The sequence below is a fragment of the Pseudophryne corroboree genome, unplaced genomic scaffold (genome assembly GCF_028390025.1).
Source record: "Pseudophryne corroboree isolate aPseCor3 unplaced genomic scaffold, aPseCor3.hap2 scaffold_1807, whole genome shotgun sequence".
NCBI classification, from domain to species: Eukaryota; Metazoa; Chordata; class Amphibia; order Anura; family Myobatrachidae; genus Pseudophryne; species Pseudophryne corroboree.
This window is the reverse complement of record NW_026968444.1, coordinates 49882-75537: the sequence shown is the minus strand read 5'-3', so window position 1 is coordinate 75537 and position 25656 is coordinate 49882. Positions and strand designations below refer to the sequence as shown.

General features: G+C 35.8%; 10 non-coding genes across 10 annotated transcripts; all 10 read right to left on the bottom strand.

The window, feature by feature from the left end:
* Nucleotides 1-1408: 1408 nt before the first annotated feature.
* Nucleotides 1409-1501, bottom strand: TRNAI-UAU (transfer RNA isoleucine (anticodon UAU)). Its single transcript is given in 2 exon segments — nt 1409-1444; nt 1464-1501. It is a non-coding gene; the product is annotated as a tRNA-Ile (tRNA).
* Nucleotides 1502-8600: 7099 nt separating this feature from the next.
* Nucleotides 8601-8693, bottom strand: TRNAI-UAU (transfer RNA isoleucine (anticodon UAU)). Its single transcript is given in 2 exon segments — nt 8601-8636; nt 8656-8693. It is a non-coding gene; the product is annotated as a tRNA-Ile (tRNA).
* Nucleotides 8694-9502: 809 nt separating this feature from the next.
* TRNAI-UAU (transfer RNA isoleucine (anticodon UAU)) lies at nt 9503-9595 on the bottom strand. Its single transcript is given in 2 exon segments — nt 9503-9538; nt 9558-9595. It is a non-coding gene; the product is annotated as a tRNA-Ile (tRNA).
* An 809-nt stretch (nt 9596-10404) lies between these two features.
* Nucleotides 10405-10497, bottom strand: TRNAI-UAU (transfer RNA isoleucine (anticodon UAU)). Its single transcript is given in 2 exon segments — nt 10405-10440; nt 10460-10497. It is a non-coding gene; the product is annotated as a tRNA-Ile (tRNA).
* Nucleotides 10498-11306: 809 nt separating this feature from the next.
* TRNAI-AAU (transfer RNA isoleucine (anticodon AAU)) lies at nt 11307-11399 on the bottom strand. Its single transcript is given in 2 exon segments — nt 11307-11342; nt 11362-11399. It is a non-coding gene; the product is annotated as a tRNA-Ile (tRNA).
* Nucleotides 11400-14002: 2603 nt separating this feature from the next.
* On the bottom strand, nt 14003-14095 carry TRNAI-UAU (transfer RNA isoleucine (anticodon UAU)). The gene is given in 2 exon segments: nt 14003-14038; nt 14058-14095. It is a non-coding gene; the product is annotated as a tRNA-Ile (tRNA).
* Nucleotides 14096-16669: 2574 nt separating this feature from the next.
* TRNAI-UAU (transfer RNA isoleucine (anticodon UAU)) lies at nt 16670-16762 on the bottom strand. Its single transcript is given in 2 exon segments — nt 16670-16705; nt 16725-16762. It is a non-coding gene; the product is annotated as a tRNA-Ile (tRNA).
* A 1707-nt stretch (nt 16763-18469) lies between these two features.
* TRNAI-UAU (transfer RNA isoleucine (anticodon UAU)) lies at nt 18470-18562 on the bottom strand. The gene is given in 2 exon segments: nt 18470-18505; nt 18525-18562. It is a non-coding gene; the product is annotated as a tRNA-Ile (tRNA).
* Nucleotides 18563-20266: 1704 nt separating this feature from the next.
* Nucleotides 20267-20359, bottom strand: TRNAI-UAU (transfer RNA isoleucine (anticodon UAU)). Its single transcript is given in 2 exon segments — nt 20267-20302; nt 20322-20359. It is a non-coding gene; the product is annotated as a tRNA-Ile (tRNA).
* Nucleotides 20360-21178: 819 nt separating this feature from the next.
* On the bottom strand, nt 21179-21271 carry TRNAI-UAU (transfer RNA isoleucine (anticodon UAU)). The gene is given in 2 exon segments: nt 21179-21214; nt 21234-21271. It is a non-coding gene; the product is annotated as a tRNA-Ile (tRNA).
* Nucleotides 21272-25656: the final 4385 nt, after the last annotated feature.

Genomic DNA, 25656 nt, shown 5'->3' with positions numbered 1-25656 from the left:
AGTGATGAGGCACTTGCCGTAATGACTTCCAACTCAGACGGGACTTAAACCCACAACCACTGGCTTAGGAGAACAGTGCCTTATCCATTATGCCAGTTGTGCTTACTGATGTCCTTATTTAAGACTGATAGGTTTTTAATAGTCAATTATTTATTTTTGAAAAAAAGTGAAGCTGTTTACTGTGTTCTTTGCATTACCAAGTCCAGCAAGAAATGTGCTGGTACTAACCAGAGCTGTCAGTATGGATTATCATGCTATATTGCAGAAAATCAATTTGATGCAACTGCTTTACCAACAGTATGTTAATCTTTTCCATTGCTGTTTTGTTGGCTGACTGAAGGAAGATATGCAGTGCATTTGAACCAAAGCAGATGTGTGCTGACAACTTAAATGCACAATCATGTTTGTGTGCTTTCTTTCTTTCTTTCTTTCTTTCTTTCTTCCATCCTTTGTAATATCATATTAAATATTAAGGTAGCAGTTTATAATCAATGACTGATGACAATGAAAAAAAACAGTATACAAAGATGCTCCAGGTGAGGCTTGAACTCAAAACCTCGGCATTGCTCAACAGATACTGTCTTATAAGTACCGTGCACAGACCAATTGCGCCACTGGAGCACTTTCTAGCATTAATTGGTTATGCTAGATGTGGATTTTATTCAATACAATCAGTACAGTCATAAGAATTGAAAAAGAAAATCATTTTTGGTGATGAATGATGAGCAACAAAGGAACATGCATGCCAGATGGCACTTGAATAAGCTGTCCACGGTGATAGAAAAGGTTTAAAAAAAAAAGAACAACAATGTTATTTTTGTCATATTTTAGCTTCTGTGGTCATTTTTTACAAGCTAAGCACTGCAAGACTGTTTTACAGTTGAAGCAAGGATAAAATATCAACTCTAGTGATGAGGCACTTGCTGTAATGACTTCCAACTCAGACGGGACTTAAACCCACAACCACTGGCTTAGGAGAACAGTGCCTTATCCATTATGGCAGTGGTGCTTACTGATGTCCTTATTTAAGACTGATAGGTTTTTAATAGTCAATTATTTATTTTTGAAAAAGAGTGAAGCTGTTTACTGTGTTCTTTGCATTACCAAGTCCAGCAAGAAATGTGCTGGTACTATCCAGAGCTGTCAGTATGGATTATCATGCTATATTGCAGAAAATCAATTTGATGCAACTGCTTTACCAACAGTATGTTAATCTTTTCCATTGCTGTTTTGTTGGCTGACTGAAGGAAGATATGCAGTGCATTTGAACCAAAGCAGATGCACAATCATGTTTGTGTTTTTTCTTTCTTTCTTCCATCCTTTGTAATATCATATTAAATATTAAGGTAGCAGTTTATAATCAATGACTAATGACATAAGAAAAGGAAAAAAAAACAGTATACAAAGATGCTCCAGGTGAGGCTTGAACTCACAACCTCAGCATTGCTCAACAGATACTGTCTTATAAGTACCGCGCGCTGACCAATTGCGCCACTGGAGCACTTTGCAGCATTAGTTGGTTATGCTAGATGTGGATTTTATTCAATACAATCAGTATAGTCATAAGAATTGAAAAAGAAAATCATTTTTGGTGATGAATGATGAGCAACAAAGGAAAATGCATGCCAGATGGCACTTGAATAAGCTATCCACGGTGATAGAAAAGGTTTAAATAACAACAACAACAACAATGTTATAATAATTAATGTCATATTTTAGCTTCTGTGGTCATTTTTTACAAGCTAAACACTGCAAGACTGAAGCAAGGATAAAATATCAACTCTAGTGATGAGACACTTGCTGTAATGACTTCCACCCCATATGGGACTTGGACCCCCTGGCTTAGGAGGGCAGTGACTTATCCATTATGCCAGTGGTGCTTACTGATGTCCTTATTTAAGACTGATAGGTTTTTAATAGTCAATTATTTATTTTTGAAGAAAAGTGAAGCTGTTTACTGTGTTCTTTGCATTGCCAAGTCCAGCAAGAAATGTGCTGGTACTATCCAGAGCTGTCAGTATGGATTATCATGCTATATTGCAGAAAATCAATTTGATGCAACTGCTTTACCAACAGTATGTTAATCTTTTCCATTGCTGTTTTGTTGGCTGACTGAAGGAAGATATGCAGTGCATTTGAACCAAAGCAGATGTGTGCTGACAACTTAAATGCACAATCATGTTTGTGTTTTTTCTTTCTTTCTTCCATCCTTTGTAATATCATATTAAATATTAAGGTAGCAGTTTATAATCAATGACTAATGACAAGGAAAAAAAACAGTATACAAAGATGTTCCAGGTGATGCTTGAACTCAAAACCTCGGCATTGCTCAACAGATACTGTCTTATAAGTACCGCGCGCAGACCAATTGCGCCACTGGAGCACTTTGTAGTTTTAATTTGTTATGCTAGATGTGGATTTTATTCAATACAATCAGTACAGTCATAAGAATTGAAAAAGAAAATCATTTTTGGTGATGAATGATGAGCAACAAAGGAACATGCATGCCAGATGGCACTTGAATAATCTGCCCACGATGATAGAAAAGGTTTAAAAAAAAACAACAACAATGTTATTTTTGTCATATTTTAGCTTCTGTGGTCATTTTTTACAAGCTAAACACTGCAAGACTGTTTTACAGTTGAAGCAAGGATAAAATATCAACTCTAGTGATGAGGCACTTGCTGTAATGACTTCCAACTCAGACGGGACTTAAACCCACAACCACTGGCTTAGGAGAACAGTGCCTTATCCATTATGCCAGTTGTGCTTACTGATGTCCTTATTTAAGACTGATAGGTTTTTAATAGTCAATTATTTATTTTTGAAAAAAAGTGAAGCTGTTTACTGTGTTCTTTGCATTACCAAGTCCAGCAAGAAATGTGCTGGTACTAACCAGAGCTGTCAGTATGGATTATCATGCTATATTGCAGAAAATCAATTTGATGCAACTGCTTTACCAACAGTATGTTAATCTTTTCCATTGCTGTTTTGTTGGCTGACTGAAGGAAGATATGCAGTGCATTTGAACCAAAGCAGATGTGTGCTGACAACTTAAATGCACAATCATGTTTGTGTGCTTTCTTTCTTTCTTTCTTTCTTTCTTTCTTTCTTTCTTCCATCCTTTGTAATATCATATTAAATATTAAGGTAGCAGTTTATAATCAATGACTAATGACAAGGAAAAAAAACAGTATACAAAGATGCTCCAGGTGAGGCTTGAACTCAAAACCTCGGCATTGCTCAACAGATACTGTCTTATAAGTACCGTGCACAGACCAATTGCGCCACTGGAGCACTTTCTAGCATTAATTGGTTATGCTAGATGTGGATTTTATTCAATACAATCAGTACAGTCATAAGAATTGAAAAAGAAAATCATTTTTGGTGATGAATGATGAGCAACAAAGGAACATGCATGCCAGATGGCACTTGAATAAGCTGTCCACGGTGATAGAAAAGGTTTAAAAAAAAACAACAACAATGTTATTTTTGTCATATTTTAGCTTCTGTGGTCATTTTTTACAAGCTAAGCACTGCAAGACTGTTTTACAGTTGAAGCAAGGATAAAATATCAACTCTAGTGATGAGGCACTTGCTGTAATGACTTCCAACTCAGACGGGACTTAAACCCACAACCACTGGCTTAGGAGAACAGTGCCTTATCCATTATGGCAGTGGTGCTTACTGATGTCCTTATTTAAGACTGATAGGTTTTTAATAGTCAATTATTTATTTTTGAAAAAAAGTGAAGCTGTTTACTGTGTTCTTTGCATTACCAAGTCCAGCAAGAAATGTGCTGGTACTAACCAGAGCTGTCAGTATGGATTATCATGCTATATTGCAGAAAATCAATTTGATGTAACTGCTTTACCAACAGTATGTTAATCTTTTCCATTGCTGTTTTGTTGGCTGACTGAAGGAAGATATGCAGTGCATTTGAACCAAAGCAGATGTGTGCTGACAACTTAAATGCACAATCATGTTTGTGTTTTTTCTTTCTTTCTTCCATCCTTTGTAATATCATATTAAATATTAAGGTAGCAGTTTATAATCAATGACTAATGACATAAGAAAAGGAAAAAAAACAGTATACAAAGATGCTCTAGGTGAGGCTTGAACTCACAACCTCAGCATTGCTCAACAGATACTGTCTTATAAGTACCGCGCGCTGACCAATTGCGCCACTGGAGCACTTTGCAGCATTAATTGGTTATGCTAGATGTGGATTTTATTCAATACAATCAGTATAGTCATAAGAATTGAAAAAGAAAATCATTTTTGGTGATGAATGATGAGCAACAAAGGAAAATGCATGCCAGATGGCACTTGAATAAGCTATCCACGGTGATAGAAAAGGTTTAAATAACAACAACAACAACAATGTTATAATAATTAATGTCATATTTTAGCTTCTGTGGTCATTTTTTACAAGCTAAACACTGCAAGACTGTTTTACAGTTGAAGCAAGGATAAAATATCAACTCTAGTGATGAGACACTTGCTGTAATGACTTCCACCCCATATGGGACTTGGACCCCCTGGCTTAGGAGGGCAGTGACTTATCCATTATGCCAGTGGTGCTTACTGATGTCCTTATTTAAGACTGATAGGTTTTTAATAGTCAATTATTTATTTTTGAAGAAAAGTGAAGCTGTTTACTGTGTTCTTTGCATTGCCAAGTCCAGCAAGAAATGTGCTGGTACTATCCAGAGCTGTCAGTATGGATTATCATGCTATATTGCAGAAAATCAATTTGATGCAACTGCTTTACCAACAGTATGTTAATCTTTTCCATTGCTGTTTTGTTTGCTGACTGAAGGAAGATATGCAGTGCATTTGAACCAAAGCAGATGTGTGCTGACAACTTAAATGCACAATCATGTTTGTGTTTTTTCTTTCTTTCTTCCATCCTTTGTAATATCATATTAAATATTAAGGTAGCAGTTTATAATCAATGACTAATGACATAAGAAAAGGAAAAAAACAGTGTACAAAGATACTCCAGGTGAGGCTTGAACTCACAACCTCAGCATTGCTCAACAGATACTGTCTTATAAGTACCGTGCGCTGACTAATTGCGCCACTGGAGCGCTTTTCAGCATTAATTGGTTATGCTAGATGTGGATTTTATTCAATACAATCAGTACAGTCATAAGAATTGAAAAAGAAAATCATTTTTGGTGATGAATGATGAGCAACAAAGGAACATGCATGCCAGATGGCACTTGAATAAGCTGTCCACGGTGATAGAAAAGGTTTAAAAAACAACAACAACAATGTTATCATAATTAATGTCATATTTTAGCTTCTGTGGTCATTTTTTACAAGCTAAACGCTGCAAGACTGTTTTACAGTTGAAGCAAGGATAAAATATCAACTCTAGTGATGAGACACTTGCTGTAATGACTTCCAACTCAGACGGGACTTAAACCAACAACCACTGGCTTAGGAGAACAGTGCCTTACCCATTATGCCAGTGGTGCTTACTGATGTTCTTATTTAGGACAGTTAGGTTTTTAATAGTCAATTATTTATTTTTGAAAAAAATTGAAGCTGTTAACTGTGTTCTTTGCATTACCAAGTCCAGCAAGAAATGTGCTGGTACTATCCAGAGCTGTCAGTATGGATTATCATGCTATATTGCAGAAAATCAATTTGATGCAACTGCTTTACCAACAGTATGTTAATCTTTTCCATTGCTGTTTTGTTGGCTGACTGAAGGAAGATATGCAGTGCATTTGAACCAAAGCAGATGTGTGCTGACAACTTAAATGCACAATCATGTTTGTGATTTTTTTTTCTTTCTTCCATCCTTTGTAATATCATATTAAATATTAAGGTAGCAGTTTATAATCAATGACTAATGACATAAGAAAAGGAAAAAAAACAGTGTACAAAGATGCTCCAGGTGAGGCTTGAACTCACAACCTCAGCATTGCTCAACAGATACTGTCTTATAAGTACCGCGCGCTGACCAATAGCGCCACTGGAGCACTTTGCAGCATTTATTGGTTATGCTAGATGTGGATTTTATTCAATACAATCAGTACAGTCATAAGAATTGAAAAAGAAAATCATTTTTGGTGATGAATGATGAGCAACAAAGGAACATGCATGCTAGATGGCACTTGAATAAGCTGTCCACGGTGATAGAAAAGGTTTAAAAAACAACAACAACAATGTTATCATAATTAATGTCATATTTTAGCTTCTGTGGTCATTTTTTACAAGCTAAACACTGCAAGACTGTTTTACAGTTGAAGCAAGGATAAAATATCAACTCTAGTGATGAGACACTTGCTGTAAATAACTTCCAACTCAGACGGGACTTAAACCCACAATCACTGGCTTAGGAGAACAGTGCCTTACCCATTATGCCAGTGGTGCTAACTGATGTCTTTATTTAAGACTGATAGGTTTTTAATAGTCAATTATTTATGTTTGAAAAAAATTGAAGCTGTTTACTGTGTTCTTTGCATTACCAAGTCCTGCAAGAAATGTGCTGGTACTATCCAGAGCTGTCAGTATGGATTATCATGCTATATTGCAGAAAATCAATTTGATGCAACTGCTTTACCAACAGTATGTTAATCTTTTCCATTGCTGTTTTGTTGGCTGACTAAAGGAAGATATGCAGTGCATTTGAACCAAAGCAGATGTGTGCTGACAACTTAAATGCACAATCATGTTTGTGTTTTTTCTTTCTTTCTTCCATCCTTTGTAATATCATATTAAATATTAAGGTAGCAGTTTATAATCAATGACTAATGACAAGGAAAAAAAACAGTATACAAAGATGTTCCAGGTGAGGCTTGAACTCAAAACCTCGGCATTGCTCAACAGATACTGTCTTATAAGTACCGCGCGCAGACCAATTGCGCCACTGGAGCACTTTGTAGTTTTAATTTGTTATGCTAGATGTGGATTTTATTCAATACAATCAGTACAGTCATAAGAATTGAAAAAGAAAATCATTTTTGGTGATGAATGATGAGCAACAAAGGAACATGCATGCCAGATGGCACTTGAATAATCTGCCCACGATGATAGAAAAGGTTTAAAAAAAAAACAACAACAATGTTATTTTTGTCATATTTTAGCTTCTGTGGTCATTTTTTACAAGCTAAACACTGCAAGACTGTTTTACAGTTGAAGCAAGGATAAATTATCAACTCTAGTGATGAGGCACTTGCTGTAATGACTTCCAACTCAGACGGGACTTAAACCCACAACCACTGGCTTAAGAGAACAGTGCCTTATCCATTATGCCAGTTGTGCTTACTGATGTCCTTATTTAAGACTGATAGGTTTTTAATAGTCAATTATTTATTTTTGAAAAAAAGTGAAGCTGTTTACTGTGTTCTTTGCATTACCAAGTCCAGCAAGAAATGTGCTGGTACTAACCAGAGCTGTCAGTATGGATTATCATGCTATATTGCAGAAAATCAATTTGATGCAACTGCTTTACCAACAGTATGTTAATCTTTTCCATTGCTGTTTTGTTGGCTGACTGAAGGAAGATATGCAGTGCATTTGAACCAAAGCAGATGTGTGCTGACAACTTAAATGCACAATCATGTTTGTGTTTTTTCTTTCTTTCTTCCATCCTTTGTAATATCATATTAAATATTAAGGTAGCAGTTTATAATCAATGACTAATGACATAAGAAAAGGAAAAAAAACAGTATACAAAGATGCTCCAGGTGAGGCTTGAACTCCAAACCTCAGCATTGCTCAACAGATACTGTCTTATAAGTACCGCGCGCTGACCAATTGCGCCACTGGAGCACTTTGCAGCATTTATTGGTTATGCTAGATGTTGATTTTATTCAATACAATCAGTACAGTCATAAGAATTGAAAAAGAAATTTTTTTGGTGATGAATGATGAGCAACAAAGGAACATGCATGCTAGATGGCACTTGAATAAGCTGTCCACGGTGATAGAAAAGGTTTAAAAAACAACAACAACAATGTTATCATAATTAATGTCATATTTTAGCTTCTGTGGTCATTTTTTACAAGCTAAACACTGCAAGACTGTTTTACAGTTGAAGCAAGGATAAAATATCAACTCTAGTGATGAGACACTTGCTGTAAATAACTTCCAACTCAGACGGGACTTAAACCCACAATCACTGGCTTAGGAGAACAGTGCCTTATCCATTATGCCAGTGGTGCTTACTGATGTCTTTATTTAAGACTGATAGGTTTTTAATAGTCAATTATTTATGTTTGAAAAAAATTGAAGCTGTTTACTGTGTTCTTTGCATTACCAAGTCCTGAAAGAAATGTGCTGGTACTATCCAGAGCTGTCAGTATGGATTATCATGCTATATTGCAGAAAATCAATTTGATGCAACTGCTTTACCAACAGTATGTTAATCTTTTCCATTGCTGTTTTGTTGGCTGACTGAAGGAAGATATGCAGTGCATTTGAACCAAAGCAGATGTGTGCTGACAACTTAAATGCACAATCATGTTTGTGTTTTTTCTTTCTTTCTTCCATCCTTTGTAATATCATATTAAATATTAAGGTAGCAGTTTATAATCAATGACTAATGACATAAGAAAAGGAAAAAAAACAGTATACAAAGATGCTCCAGGTGAGGCTTGAACTCACAACCTCAGCATTGCTCAACAGATACTGTCTTATAAGTACCGCACGCTGACCAATTGCGCCACTGAAGCACTTTGCAGCATTATTTGGTTATGCTAGATGTGGATTTTATTCAATACAATCAGTATAGTCATAAGAATTGAAAAAGAAAATCATTTTTGGTGATGAATGATGAGCAACAAAGGAAAATGCATGCCAGATGGCACTTGAATAAGCTATCCACGGTGATAGAAAAGGTTTAAATAACAACAACAACAACAACAATGTTATAATAATTAATGTCATATTTTAGCTTCTGTGGTCATTTTTTACAAGCTAAACACTGCAAGACTGTTTTACAGTTGAAGCAAGGATAAAATATCAACTCTAGTGATGAGACACTTGCTGTAATGACTTCCACCCCATATGGGACTTGGACCCCCTGGCTTAGGAGGGCAGTGACTTATCCATTATGCCAGTGGTGCTTACTGATGTCCTTATTTAAGACTGATAGGTTTTTAATAGTCAATTATTTATTTTTGAAGAAAAGTGAAGCTGTTTACTGTGTTCTTTGCATTGCCAAGTCCAGCAAGAAATGTGTTGGTACTATCCAGAGCTGTCAGTATGGATTATCATGCTATATTGCAGAAAATCAATTTGATGCAACTGCTTTACCAACAGTATGTTAATCTTTTCCATTGCTGTTTTGTTGGCTGACTGAAGGAAGATATGCAGTGCATTTGAACCAAAGCAGATGTGTGCTGACAACTTAAATGCACAATCATGTTTGTGTTTTTTCTTTCTTTCTTCCATCCTTTGTAATATCATATTAAATATTAAGGTAGCAGTTTATAATCAATGACTAATGACATAAGAAAAGGAAAAAAACAGTGTACAAAGATGCTCCAGGTGAGGCTTGAACTCACAACCTCAGCATTGCTCAACAGATACTGTCTTATAAGTACCGCGCGCTGACCAATTGCGCCACTGGAGCACTTTGCAGCATTTATTGGTTATGCTAGATGTTGATTTTATTCAATACAATCAGTACAGTCATAAGAATTGAAAAAGAAAATTTTTTGGTGATGAATGATGAGCAACAAAGGAACATGCATGCTAGATGGCACTTGAATAAGCTGTCCACGGTGATAGAAAAGGTTTAAAAAACAACAACAACAATGTTATCATAATTAATGTCATATTTTAGCTTCTGTGGTCATTTTTTACAAGCTAAACACTGCAAGACTGTTTTACAGTTGAAGCAAGGATAAAATATCAACTCTAGTGATGAGACACTTGCTGTAAATAACTTCCAACTCAGACGGGACTTAAACCCACAATCACTGGCTTAGGAGAACAGTGCCTTACCCATTATGCCAGTGGTGCTTACTGATGTCTTTATTTAAGACTGATAGGTTTTTAATAGTTAATTATTTATGTTTGAAAAAAATTGAAGCTGTTTACTGTGTTCTTTGCATTACCAAGTCCTGAAAGAAATGTGCTGGTACTATCCAGAGCTGTCAGTATGGATTATCATGCTATATTGCAGTAAATCAATTTGATGCAACTGCTTTACCAACAGTATGTTAATCTTTTCCATTGCTGTTTTGTTGGCTGACTGAAGGAAGATATGCAGTGCATTTGAACCAAAGCAGATGTGTGCTGACAACTTAAATGCACAATCATGTTTGTGTTTTTTCTTTCTTTCTTCCATCCTTTGTAATATCATATTAAATATTAAGGTAGCAGTTTATAATCAATGACTAATGACATAAGAAAAGGAAAAAAAACAGTATACAAAGATGCTCCAGGTGAGGCTTGAACTCACAACCTCAGCATTGCTCAACAGATACTGTCTTATAAGTACCGCACGCTGACCAATTGCGCCACTGGAGCACTTTGCAGCATTAATTGGTTATGCTAGATGTGGATTTTATTCAATACAATCAGTATAGTCATAAGAATTGAAAAAGAAAATCATTTTTGGTGATGAATGATGAGCAACAAAGGAAAATGCATGCCAGATGGCACTTGAATAAGCTATCCACGGTGATAGAAAAGGTTTAAATAACAACAACAACAACAACAATGTTATAATAATTAATGTCATATTTTAGCTTCTGTGGTCATTTTTTACAAGCTAAACACTGCAAGACTGTTTTACAGTTGAAGCAAGGATAAAATATCAACTCTAGTGATGAGACACTTGCTCTAATGACTTCCACCCCATATGGGACTTGGACCCCCTGGCTTAGGAGGGCAGTGACTTATCCATTATGCCAGTGGTGCTTACTGATGTCCTTATTTAAGACTGATAGGTTTTTAATAGTCAATTATTTATTTTTGAAGAAAAGTGAAGCTGTTTACTGTGTTCTTTGCATTGCCAAGTCCAGCAAGAAATGTGCTGGTACTATCCAGAGCTGTCAGTATGGATTATCATGCTATATTGCAGAAAATCAATTTGATGCAACTGCTTTACCAACAGTATGTTAATCTTTTCCATTGCTGTTTTGTTGGCTGACTGAAGGAAGATATGCAGTGCATTTGAACCAAAGCAGATGTGTGCTGACAACTTAAATGCACAATCATGTTTGTGTTTTTTCTTTCTTTCTTCCATCCTTTGTAATATCATATTAAATATTAAGGTAGCAGTTTATAATCAATGACTAATGACATAAGAAAAGGAAAAAAACAGTGTACAAAGATGCTCCAGGTGAGGCTTGAACTCACAACCTCAGCATTGCTCAACAGATACTGTCTAATTAGTACCGCGCGCTGACCAATTGCGCCACTGGAGCACTTTGCAGCATTTATTGGTTATGCTAGATGTTGATTTTATTCAATACAATCAGTACAGTCATAAGAATTGAAAAAGAAAATTTTTTGGTGATGAATGATGAGCAACAAAGGAACATGCATGCTAGATGGCACTTGAATAAGCTGTCCACGGTGATAGAAAAGGTTTAAAAAACAACAACAACAATGTTATCATAATTAATGTCATATTTTAGCTTCTGTGGTCATTTTTTACAAGCTAAACACTGCAAGACTGTTTTACAGTTGAAGCAAGGATAAAATATCAACTCTAGTGATGAGACACTTGCTGTAAATAACTTCCAACTCAGACGGGACTTAAACCCACAATCACTGGCTTAGGAGAACAGTGCCTTACCCATTATGCCAGTGGTGCTTACTGATGTCTTTATTTAAGACTGATAGGTTTTTAATAGTCAATTATTTATGTTTGAAAAAAATTGAAGCTGTTTACTGTGTTCTTTGCATTACCAAGTCCTGAAAGAAATGTGCTGGTACTATCCAGAGCTGTCAGTATGGATTATCATGCTATATTGCAGAAAATCAATTTGATGCAACTGCTTTACCAACAGTATGTTAATCTTTTCCATTGCTGTTTTGTTGGCTGACTGAAGGAAGATATGCAGTGCATTTGAACCAAAGCAGATGTGTGCTGACAAATTAAATGCACAATCATGTTTGTGTTTTTTCTTTCTTTCTTCCATCCTTTGTAATATCATATTAAATATTAAGGTAGCAGTTTATAATCAATGACTAATGACAAGGAAAAAAAACAGTATACAAAGATGTTCCAGGTGAGGCTTGAACTCAAAACCTCGGCATTGCTCAACAGATACTGTCTTATAAGTACCGCGCGCAGACCAATTGTGCCACTGGAGCACTTTGTAGTTTTAATTTGTTATGCTAGATGTGGATTTTATTCAATACAATCAGTACAGTCATAAGAATTGAAAAAGAAAATCATTTTTGGTGATGAATGATGAGCAACAAAGGAACATGCATGCCAGATGGCACTTGAATAATCTGCCCACGATGATAGAAAAGGTTTAAAAAAAAAACAACAACAATGTTATTTTTGTCATATTTTAGCTTCTGTGGTCATTTTTTACAAGCTAAACACTGCAAGACTGTTTTACAGTTGAAGCAAGGATAAAATATCAACTCTAGTGATGAGGCACTTGCTGTAATGACTTCCAACTCAGACGGGACTTAAACCCACAACCACTGGCTTAGGAGAACAGTGCCTTATCCATTATGGCAGTGGTGCTTACTGATGTCCTTATTTAAGACTGATAGGTTTTTAATAGTCAATTATTTATTTTTGAAAAAAAGTGAAGCTGTTTACTGTGTTCTTTGCATTACCAAGTCCAGCAAGAAATGTGCTGGTACTAACCAGAGCTGTCAGTATGGATTATCATGCTATATTGCAGAAAATCAATTTAATGCAACTGCTTTACCAACAGTATGTTAATCTTTTCCATTGCTGTTTTGTTGGCTGACTGAAGGAAGATATGCAGTGCATTTGAACCAAAGCAGATGTGTGCTGACAACTTAAATGCACAATCATGTTTGTGTTTTTTCTTTCTTTCTTCCATCCTTTGTAATATCATATTAAATATTAAGGTAGCAGTTTATAATCAATGACTAATGACATAAGAAAAGGAAAAAAAAACAGTATACAAAAATGCTCCATGTGAGGCTTGTACTCACAACCTTGGCATTGCTCAACAGATACTGTCTTATAAGTACCGTGCGCTGACTAATTGCGCCACTGGAGCGCTTTTCAGCATTAATTGGTTATGCTAGATGTGGATTTTATTCAATACAATCAGTACAGTCATAAGAATTGAAAAAGAAAATCATTTTTGGTGATGAATGATGAGCAACAAAGGAACATGCATGCCAGATGGCACTTGAATAAGCTGTCCACGGTGATAGAAAAGGTTTAAAAAACAACAACAACAACAACAATGTTATCATAACTAATGTCATATTTTAGCTTCTGTGGTAATTTTTTACAAGCTAAACGCTGCAAGACTGTTTTACAGTTGAAGCAAGGATAAAATATCAACTCTAGTGATGAGACACTTGCTGTAATGACTTCCAACTCAGACGGGACTTAAACCAACAACCACTGGCTTAGGAGAACAGTGCCTTACCCATTATGCCAGTGGTGCTTACTGATGTTCTTATTTAGGACAGTTAGGTTTTTAATAGTCAATTATTTGTTTTTGAAAAAAATTGAAGCTGTTAACTGTGTTCTTTGCATTACCAAGTCCAGCAAGAAATGTGCTGGTACTATCCAGAGCTGTCAGTATGGATTATCATGCTATATTGCAGAAAATCAATTTGATGCAACTGCTTTACCAACAGTATGTTAATCTTTTCCATTGCTGTTTTGTTGGCTGACTGAAGGAAGATATGCAGTGCATTTGAACCAAAGCAGATGTGTGCTGACAACTTAAATGCACAATCATGTTTGTGATTTTTCTTTCTTTCTTCCATCCTTTGTAATATCATATTAAATATTAAGGTAGCAGTTTATAATCAATGACTAATGTCAAGGAAAAAAAACTGTATACAAAGATGCTCCAGGTGAGGCTTGAACTCACAACCTCAGCATTGCTCAACAGATACTGTCTTATAAGTACCGCGTGCTGACCAATTGCACCACTGGAGCACTTTGCAGCATTCATTGGTTATGCTAGATGTGGATTTTATTCAATACAATCAGTACAGTCATAAGAATTGAAAAAGAAAATCATTTTTTGTGATGAATTATGAGCAACAAATGAACATGCATGTCAGATGGTACTTGAATAAGCTGTCCACTGTGATAGAAAAGGTTTAAAAAAAACAACAACAATGTTATCATAATAAATGTCATATTTTAGCTTCTGTGGTCATTTTTTGCAAGCTAAACACTGCAAGACTGTTTTACAGTTGAAGCAAGGCTAAAATATCAACTCTAGTGATGAGACACTTGCTGTAATGACTTCCACCCCATATGGGACTTGGACCCCCTGGCTTAGGAGGGCAATGACTTATCCGTTATGCCAGTGGTGCTTACTGATGTCCTTATTGAAGACTGATAGGTTTTTAATAGTCAATTATTTATTTTTGAAAAGAAGTGAAGCTGTTTACTGTGTTCTTTGCATTACCAAGTCCAGCAAGAAATGTGCTGGTACTAACCAGAGCTGTCAGTATGGATTATCATGCTATATTGCAGAAAATCAATTTGATGCAACTGCTTTACCAACAGTATGTTAATCTTTTCCATTGCTGTTTTGTTGGTTGACTAAGCAGTGCATTTGAACCAAAGCAGATGTGTGCTGACAACTTAAATGCACAATCATGTTTGTGTTTGTTTTTTCTTTCTTTCTTCTATCCTTTGTAATATCATATTAAATATTAAGGTAGCAGTTTATAATCAATGACTAATGACATAAGAAAAGGAAAAAAAACAATATACAAAGATGCTGCAGGTGAGGCTTGAACTCACAACCTCAGCATTGCTCAACAGATACTGGCTTATAAGTACTGCGCGCTGACCAATTGCGCCACTGGAGCACTTTGCAGCATTAATTGGTTATGCTAGATGTGGATTTTATTCAATACAATCAGAACAGTCATAAGAATTGAAAAAGAAAATCATTTTTGGTGATGAATGATGAGCAACAAAGGAACATGCATGCCAGATGGCACTTGAATAAGCTGTCCACGGTGATAGAAAAGGTTTAAAAAACAACAACATCAATGTTATCATAATTAATGTCATATTTTAGCTTCTGTGGTCATTTTTTACAAGCTAAACACTGCAAGACTGTTTTACAGTTGAAGCAAGACTAAAATATCAACTCTAGTGATGAGACACTTGCTGTAATGACTTCCACCCCATATGGGACTTGGACCCCCTGGCTTAGGAGGGCAGTGACTTATCCATTATGCAAGTGGTGCTTACTGATGTCCTTATTGAAGACTGATAGGTTTTTAATAGTCAATTGTTTATTTTTGAAAAAAAGTGAAGCTGTTTACTGTGTTCTTTGCATTACCAAGTCCAGCAAGAAATGTGCTGGTACTAACCAGAGCTGTCAGTATGGATTATTATGCTATATTGCAGAAAATCAATTTGATGCAACTGCTTTACCAACAGTATGTTAATCTTTTCCATTGCTGTTTTGTTGGTTGACTAAGCAGTGCATTTGAACCAAAGCAGATGTGTGCTGACAACTTAAATGCACAATCATGTTTGTGTTTTTTCTTTCTTTCTTCTATCCTTTGTAATATCATATTAAATATCAAGGTAGCAGTTTATAATCAATGACTAATGACAAGAAAAAAAAACAGTATACAAAGATGCTCCAGGTGAGGCTTGAACTCAAAATCTCGGCATTGCTCAACAGATACTGTCTTATAAGAACCACGCGCAGACCAATTGCGCCACTGGAGCACTTTGTAGCATTAATTTGTTATGCTAGATGTGGATTTTATTCAATACAATCAGTACAGTCATAAGAATTGAAAAAGAAAATCATTTTTGGTGATGAATGATGATCAACAAAGGAACATGCATGCCAGATGGCACTTGAATAAGCTGCCCACGGTGATAGAAAAGGTTTAAAAAAAAACAACAACATTGTTATTTTTGTCATATTTTAGCTTCTGTGGTCATTTTTTACAAGCTAAACACTGCAAGACTGTTTTACAGTTGAAGCAAGGATAAAATATCAACTCTAGTGATGAGGCACTTGCTGTAATGACTTTCAACTCAGATGGGACTTAAACCCACAACCACTGGCTTAGGAGAACAGTGCCTTATCCATTATGCCAGTGGTGCTTACTGATGTCCTTATTTAAGACTGATAGGTTTTTAATAGTCAATTATTTATTTTTGAAAAAAAGTGAAGCTGTTTACTGTGTTCTTTGCATTACCAAGTACAGCAAGAAATGTCTTGGTACTAACCAGAGCTGTCAGTATGGATTATCATGCTATGTTGCAGAAAATCAATTTGATGCAACTGCTTTACCAACAGTATGTTAATCTTTTCCATTGCTGTTTTGTTGGCTGACTGAAGGAAGATATGCAGTGCATTTGAACCAAAGCAGATGTGTGCTGACAACTTAAATGCACAATCATGTTTGTGTTTTTTCTTTCTTTCTTCCATCCTTTGTAATATCATATTATTTATTAAGGTAGCAGTTTATAATCAATGACTAATGACATAAGAAAAGTAAAAAAATCAGTATACAAAGATGCTCCAGGTGAGGCTTGAACTCACAACCTCAGCATTGCTCAACAGATACTGTCTTATAAGTACCACGCGCTGACCAATTGCGCCACTGGAGCACTTTGCAGCATTAATTGGTTATGCTAGATGTGGATTTTATTCAATACAATCAGTACAGTCATAAGAATTGAAAAAGAAAATTATTTTTGGTGATGAATGATGAGCAACAAAGGAACATGCATGCCAGATGGCACTTGAATAAGCTGTCCACGGTGATAGGAAAGGTTTAAAAAACAACAACAACAGCAATGTTATCATAATTAATGTCATATTTTAGCTTCTGTGGTAATTTTTTACAAGCTAAACGCTGCAAGACTGTTTTACAGTTGAAGCAAGGATAAAATATCAACTCTAGTGATGAGACACTTGCTGTAATGACTTCCAACTCAGACGGGACTTAAACCCACAACCACTGGCTTAGGAGAACAGTGCCTTACCCATTATGCCAGTGGTGCTTACTGATGTTCTTATTTAGGACAGTTAGGTTTTTAATAGTCAATTATTTATTTTTGAAAAAAATTGAAGCTGTTTACTGTGTTCTTTGCATTACCAAGTCCAGCAAGAAATGTGCTGGTACTATCCAGAGCTGTCAGTATGGATTATCATGCTATATTGCAGAAAATCAATTTGATGCAACTGCTTTACCAACAGTATGTTAATCTTTTCCATTGTTGTTTTGTTGGCTGACTGAAGGAAGATATGCAGTGCATTTGAACCAAAGCAGATGTGTGCTGACAACTTAAATGCACAATCATGTTTGTGTTTTTTCTTTCTTTCTTCCATCCTTTGTAATATCATATTAAATATTAAGGTAGCAGTTTATAATCAATGACTAATGTCAAGGAAAAAAAAACAGTATACAAAAATGCTGCAGGTGAGGCTTGAATTCATAACCTCAGCATTGCTCAACAGATACTGGCTTATAAGTACCACGCGCTGACCAATTGCGCCACTGGAGCACTTTGCAGCATTAATTGGTTATGCTAGATGTGGATTTTATTCAATACAATCAGAACAGTCATAAGAATTGAAAAAGAAAATAATTTTTGGTGATGAATGATGAGCAACAAAGGAACATGCATGCCAGATGGCACTTGAATAAGCTGTCCACGGTGATAGAAAAGGTTTAAAAAACAACGACAACAATGTTATCATAATAAATGTCATATTTTAGCTTCTGTGGTCATTTTTTGCAAGCTAAACACTGCAAGACTGTTTTACAGTTGAAGCAAGGATAAAATATCAACTCTAGTGATGAGACACTTGCTGTAATGACTTCCACCCCATATGGGACATGGACCCCCTGGCTTAGGAGGGCAGTGACTTATCCATTATGCCAGTGGTGCTTACTGATGTTCTTATTTAAGATTGTAAGGTTTTTAATAGTCAATTATTTATTTTTGAGCAAAAAGTTAAGCTGTTTACTGTGTTCTTTGCATTACCAAGTCCAGCAAGAAATGTGCTGGTACTATCCAGAGCTGTCAGTATGGATTATCATGCTTATTGCAGAAAATCAATTTGATGCAACTGCTTTACCAACAGTATGTTAATCTTTTCCATTGCTGTTTTGTTGGCTGACTGAAGGAAGATATGCAGTGCATTTGAACCAAAGCAGATGTGTGCTGACAACTTAAATGCACAATCATGTTTGTGTTTTTTCTTTCTTTCTTCCATCCTTTGTAATATTATATTAAATATTAAGGCTACCAGTTTATAATCAATGACAAATGACATAAGAAAAGGGAAAAAAAAACAGTATACAAAGCTGCTCCAGGTGAGGCTTGAACTCACAACCTCGGCATTGCTCAACAGATATTGTCTTATAAATACCGTGCGCTGACCAATTGCGCCACTGGAGCACTTAGCAGAAACAGTTGGTTATGCTAAATGTGGATTTTATTCAATACAATCAGTACAGTCATAAGAATTGAAAAATAAAATCATTTTTGGTGATGAATGATGAGCAACAAACGAACGTGCATGCCAGATGGCACTTGAATAAGCTGTCCACGGTGATAGAAAAGGTTTATAAAAAAACAACAACAATGCTATCATAATAAATGTCATTTTTTAGCTTCTGTGGTCATTTTTTACAAGCTAAACACTGCAAGACTGTTTTACAGTTGAAGCAAGGATAAAATATTAACTCTAGTGATGAGACACTTGCTGTAATGACTTCCACCCCAAATGGGACTTGGACCCCCTGGCTTAGGAGGGCAGTGACTTATCCATTATGCCAGTGGTGCTTACTGATGTTCTTATTTAAGACTGTTAGGTTTTTAATAGTCAATTATTTATTTTTGAGGAAAAAGTGAAGCTGTTTACTGTGTTCTTTGCATTACCAAGTACAGCAAGAAATGTGCTGGTACTATCCAGAGCTGTCAGTATGGATTATCATGCTATATTGCAGAAAATCAATTTGATGCAACTGCTTTACCAACAGTATGTTAATCTTTTCCTTTGCTGTTTTGTTGGCTGGCTGACTGAAGGAAGATATGCAGTGCATTTGAACCAAAGCAGATGTGTGCTGACAACTTAAATGCACAATCATGTTTGTGTTTTTTCTTTCTTTCTTCCATCCTTTGTAATATCATATTAAATATTAAGGTAGCAGTTTATAATCAATGACTAATGACATAAGAAAAGGAAAAAAAACAGTAGACAAACATGGTCCAGGCGAGGCTTGAACTCAAAACCTCAGTATTGCTCTACAGATACTATCTTATAAGTACCATGCGCGGACCAATTGCACCGCTGGAGCACTTTGCAGCATTGATTTGTTATGCTAGATGTGATACAATCAGTACAGTCATAAGAATTGAAAAAGAAAATCATTTTTGGAGATGAATGATGAGAAACAAAGGAACATGCATGCCAGATGGCACTTGAATAAGCTGTCCACGGTGATAGAAAAGGTTTAAAAAAAACAACAACAATGTTATCATAATAAATGTCATATTTTAGCTTCTGTGGTCATTTTTTGCAAGCTAAACACTGCAAGACTGTTTTACAGTTGAAGCAAGGATAAAATATCAACTCTAGTGATGAGATACTTGCTGTAATGAATTCCACCCCATAGGGGACTTGGACCCCCTGGCTTAGGAGGGCAGTGACTTATCCATTATGCAAGTGGTGCTTACTGATGTTCTTATTTAAGACTGTCAGGTTTTTAATAGTCAATTATTTATTTTTGAGGAAAAAGTGAAGCTGTTTACTGTGTTCTTTGCATTACCAAGTCCAGCAAGAAATGTGCTGATGTGCTGGTACTATCCAGAGCTGTCAGTATGGATTATCATACTATATTGCAGAAAATCAATATGATGCAACTGCTTTACCACCAGTATGTTAATCTTTTCCATTGCTGTTTTGTTGGCTGACTGAAGGAAGATATGCAGTGCATTTGAACCAAAGCAGATGTGTGCTGACAACTTAAATGCACAATCATGTTTGTGTTATTTCTTTCTTTCTTCCATCCTTTGTAATATCATATTAAATATTAAGGAAGCAGTTTATAATCAATGACTAATGACATAAGAAAAGGAAAAAAAAACAGTATACAAAGATGCTCCAGGTGAGGCTTGAACTCACATCCTCGGCATTGCTCAACATATACTGTCTTATAAGTACCGCGCGCTGACCAATTGCACCACTGGAGCACTTTGCAGCATTAGTTGGTTTTGCTAGATGTGGATTTTATTCAATACAATCAGTACAGTCATAAGAATTGAAAAAGAAAATAATTTTTGGTGATGAATGATGAGCAACAAAGGAACATGCATGCCAGATGGCACTTGAATAAGCTGTCCACGGTGATAGAAAAGGTTTAAAAAACAACAACAACAACAACAATGTTATCATAATTAATGTCATATTTTAGCTTCTGTGGTCATTTTTTGCAAGCTAAACACTGCAAGACTGTTTTACAGTTGAAGCAAGGATAAAATATCAACTCTAGTGATGAGACACTTGCTGTAATGACTTCCAACTCAGACGGGACTTAAACCCACAAGCACTGGCTTAGGAGAACAGTGCCTTATCCATTATGCCAGTGGTGCTTACTGATGTCCTTATTTAAGACTGATAGGTTTTTAATAGTCAATTATTTATTTTTGAGGAAAAAGTGAAGCTGTTTACTGTGTTCTTTGCATTACCAAGTCCAGCAAGAAATGTGCTGGTACTATCCAGAGCTGTCAGTATGGATTATCATGCTATATTGCAGAAAATCAATTTGATGCAACTGCTTTACCAACAGTATGTTAATCTTTTAAATTGCTGTTTTGTTGGCTGACTGAAGGAAGATATGCAGTGCATTTGAACCAAAGCAGATGTGTGCTGACAACTTAAATGCACAATCATGTTTGTGTTATTTCTTTCTTTCTTCCATCCTTTGTAATATCATATTAAATATTAAGGAAGCAGTTTATAATCAATGACTAATGACATAAGAAAAGGAAAAAAAAAACAGTATACAAAGATGCTCCAGGTGAGGCTTGAACTCACAACCTCGGCATTGCTCAACATATACTGTCTTATAAGTACCGCGCGCTGACCAATTGCACCACTGGAGCACTTTGCAGCATTAGTTGGTTTTGCTAGATGTGGATTTTATTCAATACAATCAGTACAGTCATAAGAATTGAAAAAGAAAATAATTTTTGGTGATAAATGATGAGCAACAAAGGAACATGCATGCCAGATGGCACTTGAATAAGCTGTCCACGGTGATAGAAAAGGTTTAAAAAACAACAACAACAATGTTATCATAATTAATGTCATATTTTAGCTTCTGTGGTCATTTTTTGCAAGCTAAACACTGCAAGACTGTTTTACAGTTGAAGCAAGGATAAAATATCAACTCTAGTGATGAGACACTTGCTGTAATGACTTCCAACTCAGACGGGACTTAAACCCACAAGCACTGGCTTAGGAGAACAGTGCCTTATCCATTATGCCAGTGGTGCTTACTGATGTCCTTATTTAAGACTGATAGGTTTTTAATAGTCAATTATTTATTTTTGAGGAAAAAGTGAAGCTGTTTACTGTGTTCTTTGCATTACCAAGTCCAGCAAGAAATGTGCTGGTACTATCCAGAGCTGTCAGTATGGATTATCATGCTATATTGCAGAAAATCAATTTGATGCAACTGCTTTACCAACAGTATGTTAATCTTTTAAATTGCTGTTTTGTTGGCTGACTGAAGGAAGATATGCAGTGCATTTGAACCAAAGCAGATGTGTGCTGACAACTTAAATGCACAATCATGTTTGTGTTTTTTCTTTCTTTATTCCATCCTTTGTAATATCATATTAAATATTAAGGAAGCAGTTTATAATCAATGACTAATGACATAAGAAAAGGAAAAAAAAACAGTATACAAAGATGCTCCAGGTGAGGCTTGAACTCACAACCTCTGCATTGCTCAACAGATTCTGTCTTATAAATACCGCGCGCTGACCAATTGCGCCACTGGAGCTCTTTGCAGCATTAATTGGTTATGCTAGATGTGGATTTTATTCAATACAATCAGTACAGTCATAAGAATTGAAAAAGAAAATCATTTTTGGTGATGAATGATGAGCAACAAAGGAACATGCATGCCAGATGGCACTTGAATAAGCTGTCCACGGTGATAGAAAAGGTTTAAAAAACAACAACAACAATGTTATCATAATTAATGTCATATTTTAGCTTCTGTGGTCACTTTTTACAAGCTAAACACTGCAAGACTGTTTTACAGTTGAAGCAAGGATAAAATATCAACTCTACTGATGAGACACTTGCTGTATTGACTTCCAACTCAGACAGGACTTAAACCCACAACCACTGGCTTAGGAGAACAGTGCCTTATCCATTATGCCAGTGGTGCTCACTGATGTCCTTATTTAAGACTGTTAGGTTTTTAATAGTCAATTATTTATTTTTGAATAATAGTGAAGCTGTTTACTGTGTTCTTTGCATTACCAAGTCCAGCAAGAAATGTGCTGGTACTATCCAGAGCTGTCAGTATGGATTATCATGCTATATTGCAGAAAATCAATTTGATGCAACTGCTTTACCAACAGTATGTTAATCTTTTAAATTGCTGTTTTGTTGGCTGACTGAAGGAAGATATGCAGTGCATTTGAACCAAAGCAGATGTGTGCTGACAACTTAAATGCACAATCATGTTTGTGTTTTTTCTTTCTTTCTTCCATCCTTTGTAATATCATATTAAATATTAAGGTAGCAGTTTATAATCAATGACTAATGACATAAGAAAAGGAAAAAAAAATAGTATACAAAGATGCTCCAGGTGAGGCTTGACCTCACAACCTTGGCATTGCTCAACAGATACTGTCTTATAAGTTTTGCGCGCTGACCAATTGCGCCACTGGAGCACTTTGCAGCATTAATTGGTTATGCTAGATGTGGATTTTATTCAATACAATCAGTACATTCATAAGAATTGAAAAAGAAAATCATTTTTGGTGATGAATGATGAGCAACAAAGGAACATGCATGCCAGATGGCACTTGAATAAGCTGTCCACGGTGATAGAAAAGGTTTAAAAAACAACAACAACAATGTTATCATAATAAATGTCATATTTTAGCTTCTGTGGTCATTTTTTACAAGCTAAACACTGCAAGACTGTTTTACAGTTGAAGCAAGGATAAAATATCAACTCTAGTGATGAGACACTTGCTGTAATGACTTCCAACTCAGACGGGACTTAAACCCACAACCACTGGCTTAGGAGAACAGTGCCTTATCCATTATGCCAGTGGTGCTTACTGATGTCCTTATTTAAGACTGATAGGTTTTTAATAGTCAATTATTTATTTTTGAAAAAAGTGAAGCTGTTTACTGTGTTCTTTGCATTACCAAGTCCAGCAAGAAATGTGCTGGTACTATCCAGAGCTGTCAGTATGGATTATCATGCTATATTGCAGAAAATCAATTTGATGCAACTGCTTTACCAACAGTATGTTAATCTTTTCCATTGCTGTTTTGTTGGCTGACTGAAGGAAGATATGCAGTGCATTTGTACCAAAGCAGATGTGTGCTGACAACTTAAATGCACAATCATGTTTGTGTGTTTTCTTTCTTTCTTCCATCCTTTGTAATATCATATTAAATATTAAGGTAGCAGTTTATAATCAATGACTAATGACATAAAAAAGGGAAAAAAAACATTATACAAAGCTGCTCCAGGTGAGGCATGAACTCACAACCTCGGCGTTTCTCAACAGATACTGTCTTATAAGTACCACGCGCTGACCAATTGCGCCACTGGAGCACTTAGCAGCATTAATTGGTTATGCTAGATGTGGATTTTATTCAATACAATCAGTACATTCATAAGAATTGAAAAAGAAAATCATTTATGGTGATGAATGATGAGCAACAAAGGGACATGCATGCCAGATGGCACTTGAATAAGCTGTCCACTGTGATAGAAAAGGTTTAAAAAACAACAACAACAATGTTATCATAATTAATGTCATATTTTAGCTTCTGTGGTCATTTTTTACAAGCTAAACACTGCAGGACTGTTTTACAGTTGAAGCAAGGATAAAATATAAACTCTAGTGATGAGACACTTGCTGTAATGACTTCCAACTCAGACGGGACTTAAACCCACAACCACTGGCTTAGGAGAACAGTGCCTTATTCATTATGCCAGTGGTGCTTACTGATGTCCTTATTTAAGACTGATAGGGTTTTAATAGTCAATTATTTATTTTTGAGAAAAAAAAATTGAAGCTGTTTACTGTGTTCTTTGCATTACCAAGTCCAGCAAGAAATGTGCTGGTACTATCCAGAGCTGTCAGTATGGATTATCATGCTATATTGCAGAAAATCAATTTGATGCAACTGCTTTACCAACAGTATGTTAATCTTTTCCATTGCTGTTTTGTTGGCTGACTGAAGGAAGATATGCAGTGCATTTGAACCAAAGCAGATGTGTGCTGACAACTTAAATGCACAATCATGTTTGTGTTTTTTCTTTCTTTCTTCCATCCTTTGTAATATCATATTAAATATTAAGGTAGCAGTTTATAATCAATGACTAATGACATAAGAAAAGGAAAAAAAAAACAGTACACAAAGATGCTCCAAGTGAGGCTTGAACTCACAACCTCGGCATTGCTCAACAGATACTGTCTTATAAGTTTCGCGCGCTGACCAATTGCGCCGCTGGAGCATTTTGCAGCATTAATTGGTTATGCTAGATGTGGATTTTATTCAATACAATCAGTACATTCATAAGAATTGAAAAAGAAAATCATTTTCAGTGATGAATGATGAGCAACAAAGGAACATGCATGCCAGATGGCACTTGAATAAGCTGTCCACGGTGATAGAAAAGGTTTAAAAAACAACAACAACAATGTTATCATAATAAATGTCATATTTTAGCTTATGTGGTCATTTTTTACAAGCTAAACACTGCAAGACTGTTTTACAGTTGAAGCAAAGATAAAATATCAACTCTAGTGATGAGACACTTGCTGTAATGACTTCCAACTCAGACGGGACTTAAACCCACAACCACTGGCTTAGGAGAACAGTGCCTTATCCATTATGCCAGTGGTGCTTACTGATGTAATTATTTAAGACTGATAGGTTTTTAATAGTCAATTATTTATTTTTGAAAAAAAGTGAAGCTGTTTACTGTGTTCTTTGCATTACCAAGTCCAGCAAGAAATGTGCTGGTACTATCCAGAGCTGTCAGTATGGATTATCATGCTATATTGCAGAAAATCAATTTGATGCAACTGCTTTACCAACAGTATGTTAATCTTTTCCATTGCTGTTTTGTTGGCTGACTGAAGGAAGATATGCAGTGCATTTGAACCAAAGCAGATGTGTGCTGACAACTTAAATGCACAATCATGTTTGTGTTTTTTCTTTCTTCCATCCTTTGTAATATCATATTAAATATTAAGGTAGCAGTTTATAATCAATG